Here is a 9,907-nt window from a genome sequence, read left to right on the forward strand (position 1 = left end):
AACCAGAAGCCCCACATATCAGTAGTTTTGTTCCCTAGCTTATGTTTTTCCTGTGCAATTTGATTACAATATGGACTTGTATTGGATAAAGCTTACTTGTCGAATTGTCCAGTTGAGGTAGAACCAGAAGCCCTACATATCAGATATTCTTGTACTCTAGCTACTGTTTTTCTCGTGTAATTTGTACTCTAGTCAATCACCATACATTATGAATGGTCAAGGACTCAAGATCATCCCACCGATACTTTGTGATAAAAAAATTTGAACTCTAAAGACTTGTATGAAATTTGTCAAATAATGAAAGGAAAAAAAATCTAATGAGTTTGTTCTACAAGGTGATAGGGTCAATTAATCTTAAAAAGAAAGAAAAAAATCAGTAAAATGTAATGTAGTTAATTCTGGCCACTAGTTGATATGCCATTTCATCGATGGCTACTCTCTAACCAGTAGGTGTAAACGTTTGACACTAGTCCTTTTTGTAGGGTGTTTTTTGGTAATTCTTTGCCAATGGTTTAGGGTCTGTTTGATTACATGAGTCTGGAGATTTCAAATCTATGGAGTTATAATTTATAAAATTAGATGTTAGGTTGTGGAATGAAATCTGTGGATTTATCCTAAAAAATTATCTGATCGACTTGATTTTTGTGAATGTGCAAATGTATAATTTTTTTTAAATCTCTGGATTTCACCGCTTACCCATAAATCTACAGATTCACGTTTTTAGTGTAAAAAGGTGAATCTCTAGATTTCATGAATCTAGAGATTTTTACAACCAAACGGGTATAATTCTCAGATTCATGAATCCAGATATTTGAAATCTCTGGATTCATGTAACCAAACAAGCCCTTAAAAAATGGATTTTTCACTACTTTTTCCTTTCTTAAGTAAAAGAATTTTTACTACTTCGATCCTATCAAATTTGAAAGTAGATCATTTTTTCTTCACTTGATATTTTCCAACATGATTCTTTCCATTTAGCTTTAGAAATTTATAGTTTTCTTAAGAAATTGCTTGGGTGTTGCATAATTAATGCGCATCACCTACATCACCACAGAGCACAAAAGAGCGACTGCTCTAGATGTGCACCATGTGTCACAAACATAATCCAGGCTGTTGATGAATTAGAACTCTATTTCTCTGTAAACCAGTTATATGCACCCTTGATCGGACTTATCTGGGGCTCTCACAGGGATCGATTACCTCCATCTCTCCTTTCTTCCTCTACCCGCTTTTTGGAATTTCTTCCGCAGATGAAGTTGCAAAAACTTACAAGGATGATGTCATCGCTCTTGTTTTTGGTAGTTTCATTCTTGCTCTCGCCATCGAACAATATAACATCCACCACGCGTCGCTTTAAATGTAATGTTTCTAACTTCATGGGTTCATCTTAGTTTGTTTGATCTAAATCCTTATAAGATGTGAAATGCAGGTAACGATGATGGTCTTCGGAGATCAATTGAAGCGAAACTATTGCTCCTGAGGATTTGTGGAATGAGTGCATTTGTAAGTATGTAGATACACAATGTTGCGGCGGCGGTGATGATGATGCCGTTGGCGACTGGGATTTAATTTGCAGAGACTCCCAACCAAGTCCGGTGGATTTGTCAAGATTAGCCAATTCTCTAGAGCAATGGTGCTTGGAGTTACCTATTTGGTTGCCGTTGTAAATATGAGTTGTTGGTTCTTCTTTGAATTCCCTCTTACCTTAATCATCTTCTTCGCCTTGTGGGCTATGCACTTTTCTTTTCTTTTTTTGCTGTTCTTCTGAATCTAGGGATGCCCTTTCTCCTTACTTGGAAAAGAATCACCTCAGAATAGAACTTCAATTAGTAGGTAGATAATTAAAGAAATTTCATCTCGTCAATGCAGGGTTGGTAGAGTGGTAAGATCCATACTTCTTAGTGAATAGGTCATGAGTTCGACCCTTGCGGACGACAAGCATCCCCTAAGAATGTAATCAAGGTGCGTGCAAGCTGGCCCAGATAAAACTCAGATACCCAAAAAAAAAGAAAAAAGAAATTTCATCTCAATTCAACAAAAACGATTTTGATTTCAGTAGTTTTAGATTTTCACTCTCAACGCCCGAGGATTTCAAACCCCCCAAAATAATATATTTGAAATCTTTTCACCATACCGTTATAAACCCAGAAAGCTTGGCATGATATTCATTTTTTATTTTTACCTATTTTTGAAAAATTAACACTAAAACTCACGTTAGATCAAAATACGAAAATCATTGGTAACTAATCTGTAAAATAGTTTTTTTCACTAAAAAATACGTTTGGCATTACCAATCTACAAAACAATTTTTTTTTTATAAGTTTTTAAATTTCTGTTAGGAAAAATATATATAAACCTCTCCTACTGTCAATTGTAGGTCATTCAGAATAGGGCTCGAATAATGGCCAAACTATTGTGCATGATCGATAGAGCCTCCCTACCAAAGAATACAATATAGTTGTCATCTCCTGCAATTTGACTAAAATTGCAAACATGAAATAAAAAACTAAGATGAAGAACATCATCAAAAATATCACACACAACTAAAGGCAATGCATCCCTACACCCATTGATATGGAGAGTTTATGATCAGACCGGGTTCATACCTGGTCCGACCCTCGACCCCGGTCTAGAAGGAGAAAACCGAATTGCTCCCGAGCGAACCGGATCCAGAAGACGGCTTGCTGAAGAAGAAAGATTATTCTGCTGCAAGCGTGCCCTGATCTTACTTATGGATTAGGGTAATCACCCTGATGACAGCAGACTCAAACTGACGGCTGCGGATAATCATCATCAAAGGGATAACTATCGCATAACCTAACGGTTATCTCAGGAGTCCTCTACTAGCCCAAACTAGTAGAAGTCTATCGCTCAACGGATCTTATTGATAAGATCCAACGACTACCCGAAGAAGGCTCGAGTGCATCCAACGAAGGAGATTCGAAGGTACACTCTATATAAACCTCACTACCATACAAGGTGAGGGACGGATCAATCGATCAAGGAGAATACTATCTGAGACTCAGGTTCAAATACATACTGATAGACCTCAACTATCGGCGTCCCGCTATCTAGATCACCTTTCCCGTTTCTTCATTCATTAGCTCTGTGCTTCTAGCGAGAGCCATTTGTGATTAAGTTCATCAACCGACTTAGCCTTCGGAGGTGGACTCCCGACCCCAGCCGGTCGGGCCACATCCGACGCTTTTGTTTTTGGGACACTACGTGGAGATCCAAGGGCCGAGCAGATTTCCGACGCATCATTTGGCGCCATCTGTGGGAAAGACTTGAAAAAGCCATGGTGACTAGATCAGCAGCGCGCAGCAGCCGCCGCACAACGCAATTCCGGTGTTCGGGATACCCGGGGTGAATAATCCAGATATTCCTCAGGAAAGCCAAAATCCTATCGAAGTGGATAAGGGCCAGGGAGGACGTAATCCTCCTGATACAATCCAAGATCAATTGGATCAGGTAAAGATTCAACTCTTGGAGGTGAGCCAAGCACTCCGCTTGCTCACCAGACGGGTGGTTTTACCACAAGAGCCTGATCAACACGATTCGGGGAGACGTGCATTGCCACGTGACCAAAGAATGGCTGAAGACCGGAATGTCGATCAGAATTTCCGTGAAGGAGACCGAGGACTTCGGAGGATTGATGATCAACCAAGGCGAGGCGATCGGTTCGATAGACCGCAAGAGAGTACAACCGATTCAAATACAAGGTTGGATTCTGGGGTAAGAACTCATTCACCCACTGTCAGAAGAACCGTTCGTGATGATCGTGTTAGTCGGGGTCGTGATCGTATTGCTGAAGATCACCCGACCCGGATTGGTCAAGAATTGGCCAACATCAATGAGAAGTTAGGGCAATTAGCTAAGGGAAGAATAACTGAGGATATTTACTCAGTCATTCAGAAAACTCCTTTTGCTGAGCCAATTGCGGGATATCGGTTTCCCCATAACTTCCGTTTGCCTACCTTCTCAACATTCGATGGCTCCGGAGATCCAACAGCTCACATTGGCTATTACCAACAGACCATGGCAGTTTCAGTGTAATTCGATGAAATTTTATGCTGGTTTTCGGTTCATCTCTAACCGGAGCGGCACAAAAGTGGTTTTCTAACCTCCCCTCGGGAAGGATTGTAAACTTTGACGAATTGGCACGCCAATTCATAGGGCGATTCCAGAGTGGGATACAGGTCAAGAAAACGGAAGAAACCTTGTTTACTTGTCAAACAGGGAAAGAGCGAATCGATCGAGAGTTTCGAAAAGATTCAACAAAGTGACGATGGAGATAGAAAACTTGGATGAACAGGTGGCCGTAACCGCTCTATTCACAGGACTCACAAATCGGAAACTCCCGGAGTTATTACTACATGATATACCCACGACTTATGCTGAATTGGTACAGAGATGCCGGAAGGCGAGGCTGAAGTCATGGAGATTCTAGATGCGCGCCAAGGAGATAATAAAGTCTCCAATAAGGAATAGAAGGCTCCTGAGCAGAAGCAGAAGCCAAAGAAGAATGTTCGTGATCGGGTTGGAAGATCCCAACCTTGGTGCCAAAGATCCCCCGGCAGAAGTGAGTACACTCCATTGAATGCTCCTCGGGCCGATATTCTGAATATCCTCAAAAGAAAAAATATTTTGAAGTGGCCGCCTAAAATTCTTTTGAAACCAGGAGAGCAGCAGGATCGGGAAAAGTATTGCCGATTCCACAAGGACTATGGTCATTACACTAATGATCGTCGTCATCCGAAGGCGGATATTGAGAGATTAATATCTCGGGGACATCTGTCCAGCTTTGTTAGCGGAAGAAGGGAGGAGCCACGCGGGCCACGTGCGGCTGCCCCTAAAAGGAATCGTTTGGTTAGTTCAGAACGATCAAGGGAGGCCCCGAAGTCCAAAAAAGGCAAGGAGGTGATTGAAGCTGCTACTCGATCACCGATCCTTACCATTTTCGGGGGTCCAAAGCCCGAATCATTCCGGAGTTTAAAAACCAAATCCAAATTTGTTGGAGCCGGAGAGGCGAGAAGCGGAAGAAGCTAAATGGTGAAGATTCTATCACCTTTAGCGAAGAAGACGAGAGAGATGTTTGTTTACCTCATGATGATGCTATAGTCATCAAGGTAGAGATTGCACGGCGGGAAGTGCATAGAGTATTGATTGATACAGGGTCTGCAGCTGACCTAATTTCTTACAAAGTGTATCAAAAATTGAAGGTGGATCAAGATTTGATGAAACCTTCATCAACACACCTATATGGCTTTGCAGGTCATCTCAAGTGGGAAGGATCGGTTCAGTTGGATCTTTCCATTGGAAGTTTTCCCAAAGAAACAACTGTCCGAATCAACTTTCTGGTGGTTCGAGAACTACCAGCCTATAATATGATTCTTGGACGACCATCTTTATCCAAGATAGGTGCTATTGTTTCGACAAAGCACCCGAAGATAAAATTCCCGACCGATATGGGAATCGGTCAAGTATCCTCGACCGTAAGATCTCTCGGCAAGTGTTATGTTGCCTATTTAAAAGACAAGGAGGGTCCGAAGAAGGTTACCGCCCTCCCCATAGAAGTTCGAGATGATCGGGAAGAGACAGAGATGCAAAGGCCCGAACCAGTGGAGAAACTAGAGCAAATCCACCTGTGTACCGAGGATGCGAAAAAGATTACTTATGTCGGGTCCAAATTTTGGAAGAGTTTAAAGATGAATTGAAGTTATTTCTTCAATGAATAAAGATGTATTCGCGTGGTCACTGAGGACATGCACGGGATCGATCGGACCATTGCAGAGCACAAACTCTGGATAGACCCTAAGGCGAAACTAGTGATACAGAAAAGAAGAAATTTCTCTATTGAAAAGTATGAAGCCGTTCGGAATGAAGTTGAAAAACTTAAAAATTCTGGTTTCATAGAACCAATCGAGTGCCCAACTTGGTTGGCCAACGTGGTGATGGTGAAAAAGGCGAATGGGAAGTGGAGGATGTGTACAGACTACACGGATCTAAACAAAGCTTGCCCAAAAGATTGTTACCCGTTGCCTCGGATTGACCTCTTGATAGATGCTATTGCAGGGGTATGAAACTTTAAGTTTCATGGATGCCTACTCGGGGTATAATTAGATCCTTATGAATAAGGAAGATGAGAAATATACGGCTTTTATGACTGATCGTGAAAGCTATTATTACAAGGTCATGCCTTTTGGCTTGAAAAATGTAGGAGCAACATATCAGAGGGCCGTCAACAAGATTTTCAAAGAGCTGATAGGAAAGAACGTTGAAGCATATGTTGACGACATGCTGGTGAAAAGCTTTACAAAAGCAAATCACATTGCAGATTTGATCGAGGTTTCTCAAGATCGAGGAAACATCAAATGAAGTTGAACCCCGAAAAATGTGCCTTTGGAGTTTCCTCGGGTAAATTCTTGGGTTTCATGGTATCACAGAGGGGAATTGAGGCAAATCCTGCCAAAATACAAGCTCTGATTGATACGGAGGCTCCCAAAACCGTTCGGGATGTACAATGTTTGATGGGGAGAGTTGCTGCCTTAAATCGATTTATCTCCAAGTCCTGGAGAAAAATGTTTGCCTTTCTTCAAGGCACTTAAAGACTGAAGGGCGTAAGGAAGCAAAGTGGATCAAGAGTGCCGAGAAAGCTTTTGAGGAATTAAAAGATGCACTTGGACAACCACCGATCCCGTCGAGCCGAGAGAAGGGGGAAATATTACAGCTATATCTAGCGACATCCCTTTTCGCGGTCAAGCAAGACTTGTTCGGGAGAAAGATAAGAAACAAGTGGCCGATTTACTATGTAAGCCACGTGTTGCTAGATGCGGAGACGAGATATTCGGCAGATTGAGAAGCGGGCTCACGCTCTCATGATGGCCGCCAAGAAGCTAAGGCCATATTTTCTGTGCTCATCCAATTGAGGTATTTACAACTTTTCCTCTTAGTAAAGTTCTTAACAAACCCGATTTGTCCGGAAGGATGGTATCCTGGTCGGTTGAGCTAAGTGAGTTCCAAGTGAGCTTTAAGCCCAGGACTGCAATTAAGGCTCAAGCATTAGCCGACTTTGTAGTAGAAACTACCTTGCACCGGTGGAACCCACCATTGAAGATCCCATTATACCAACCACTTGGGAGGTATATGTCGATGGATCGAGTAATAAAGATGGAGCAAGGCTGGAATTCTATTAAAAAGTCCAGCAGATTCATTATTCGATATGCTTTGAGATTCGCATTTGATGCGAGTAATAACGAAGCGGAGTACGAGGCCCTAATAGCGGGACTTCGGTTGTCAAAGGCATTAGCTATTGCAGATGTTACTATTTATAGTGACTCTCGACTTATAGTCAACCAAGTCCAGTGGGGAGTATGGCATTAAAGAACCACGCTTGCAAAAATATCGGGAGATAGTGCGGGCATTTCGAGAACCAATTCCGAAATTTGAAGATATCTCGGATTTCGAGGAATGAAAATTCAATGTGAGATGAGCTATCCCGACTAGCCAATGCCAAGGAAAAGAATCTAGACCCTTCGGTCTATATTGAAGAGGTAACTTTTCCAAGTTATCATGAGAAAGAAATTTCTTATATTGAAGCGAACGTTCTTTGGATGGATCCAATAATTGAATATCTAAGAGATGACAAGTTACCCGAGGATCCAGTAGAAGCAAGGTTGATCAAGATTCGATCAGCTAGATTTGTCATTAGAATGGGAGACTATATAAAAGATCTTATGCTTGGACCCCTTATGAGATGTATAGGCCCCGAAGGAGCAAACTCAGCTTTAGCTGAGGGTTCATGAAGGAATTTGTGGCGCTCACATGGGTGGCAGAGCCACGGCCCACAAAATTCTAAGATTGGGGTTATATTGGCCTAAGATCCAAGAAGCTGCTATGGACTACGTTCGTCGATGGTAACTTGTCAAATTCATGCTACAGATATCGAAGCGCCCGGCGGAGATTATGACTTCAATTCTAAATCCCATTCCCTTTGCAATGTGGGGAATTGATATCATGGGCAAATTCACCAAGGCATCGGGCGGACGAGAATATCCGATAGTAGCAATTGATTACTTCACAAAATGGGTAGAAGCAGCACTTTGGCGACAATTCACGAGAAAAAGTGGAGAAATTTGTGCTTGAATCAATTATATATCGCTTTGGGATTCCAAAGATAATTGTCACGACCATGGTACTCGGTTCGACTGTCCACAATTTGAGCAATTCTGTGGAACATATATGATCGAGCATCGTATGTCCTCAGTGGCATACCCCCAAAGCAATGGCCAGGTAGAGGTTACTAACCGAACGCTACTGGAAGGAATAAAGAGAAGACTCGAAGCCGACAAAGCTTCTTGGGTCGAAGAACTATATAATGTACTGTGGGCTTATAGAACTACGGTTCGAACACCTACGGAGAAACTCCATTCAAGGTTGGCATATGGATCCGAAGCATTGGCACCAGTGGAGATAATGGCGAGGACGTTAAGGGATCGTGGAGTTCGAGGAAAAAGCAAATGAACAAGGATTGCTTGATAGTCTTGATTTGTTGGATGAAGTTCGGGTAAAGGCAATAGCACGAACTCAACATTATCAAAGAAGGATAGCGTCTCATTATAATACTCGAGTGAAGAATCGTCGGTACTTAGCCGGAGATTTGGTGTTGAGAAACACCCTAGCTTCCGACCCGCGTCACCAAAGAAAGTTGGACCCTTCCCGGGAAGGACCTTATATGGTTGTGAAACCGGTCGGTTCGGGAGCTTACAAGCTGAAGAACATTGATTCCCAGAAAGAATTGGATCGTTCGTGGAATGCTAGGCATCTCAAAAAGTTTTATCCCTGAAGATGATTTCAATTTTGTTCGCGATGTAATCATTTTCAACTCAATCAATGCAATTTTTGGTTTTCAACAAACTATCTTTTGATTGGGGGGCATCATACACCACATTCAAGAACAAGATCCAACTATAAGGCATCGGATGAAAATTCGTGTGGGTCCTTCAACACTTCAACACTTATGGAAAATCTTTCGAACTTTCTTAAGTCGGGGCATCGGATGAAAATTCGAGTGAGTTCCTTCTGCAAGGCGTCGGTTTAATACCCGAGTAAGTTCCTTCGAGACTTATTGAATTTTTGAATTATCCTTAAGTATAAGGCATCGGTTTAAAACCCGAGTGAGTTCCTTCTCAGACTTATTGTATTTCTCCGGAAATCCTTAAGTATACAGGCACTCGGTTTAAAACCCCGAGTGAGTTCCTTCTCGGACTTATTGTATTTCTCCGGAAATCCTTAAGTGTAGGCATTGTTTCGGACAACTAAGACCTAATACAACGACTATTCAAGTGGCTAGCAAAGTTCAAGATAAAGTAATTTCTTATTTCTTGAGGAAGATCCAAAGAGGCCAGTATCAAAACAATTACAAGAGCTGGATACAATCTCTGCGATCAAAGAAGAAGGTCATTACGGTGACTGTTGACAAGTTATACAAGATCGATGCGACTTTGCTAGAACAAACATATGAGTCAACCATTGAGAGGAGTCAAGGAAAAGAAGAGAAGAAATGAGGATTACAAAAATATTCCAATATTCAGAAAATCCTCTGCAATTTCATACTCTTTGCCCAGGTTTGTCCAGGAGAAGAATGGTCCTCGACCAAACTCGCATTCGGCACAAGCTCGTCATAATTGACTTCTTCCAGCGGGAGAATAAACAGAGAATCTTCCAGATATTGCATAATATCTGGATCGGAAGGTGGAGCATCAATCTTATCCTTGGTCCGATCGGAGGAGGAATACCCGGGTTGGTAAATACTTCGAGATGGCGGAACAACCTTAGTAGGGAGTCGTATCAAAATGAGGATCTTTCCTTAGTATTGATTCCCATGGCTTACCGTGTAAATACTTGA

Source organism: Hakea prostrata, chromosome 7 (genome assembly GCF_041222555.1).
Source record: "Hakea prostrata isolate BN-2017 chromosome 7, UWA_Hpros_2, whole genome shotgun sequence".
Lineage (NCBI taxonomy): Eukaryota > Viridiplantae > Streptophyta > Magnoliopsida > Proteales > Proteaceae > Hakea > Hakea prostrata.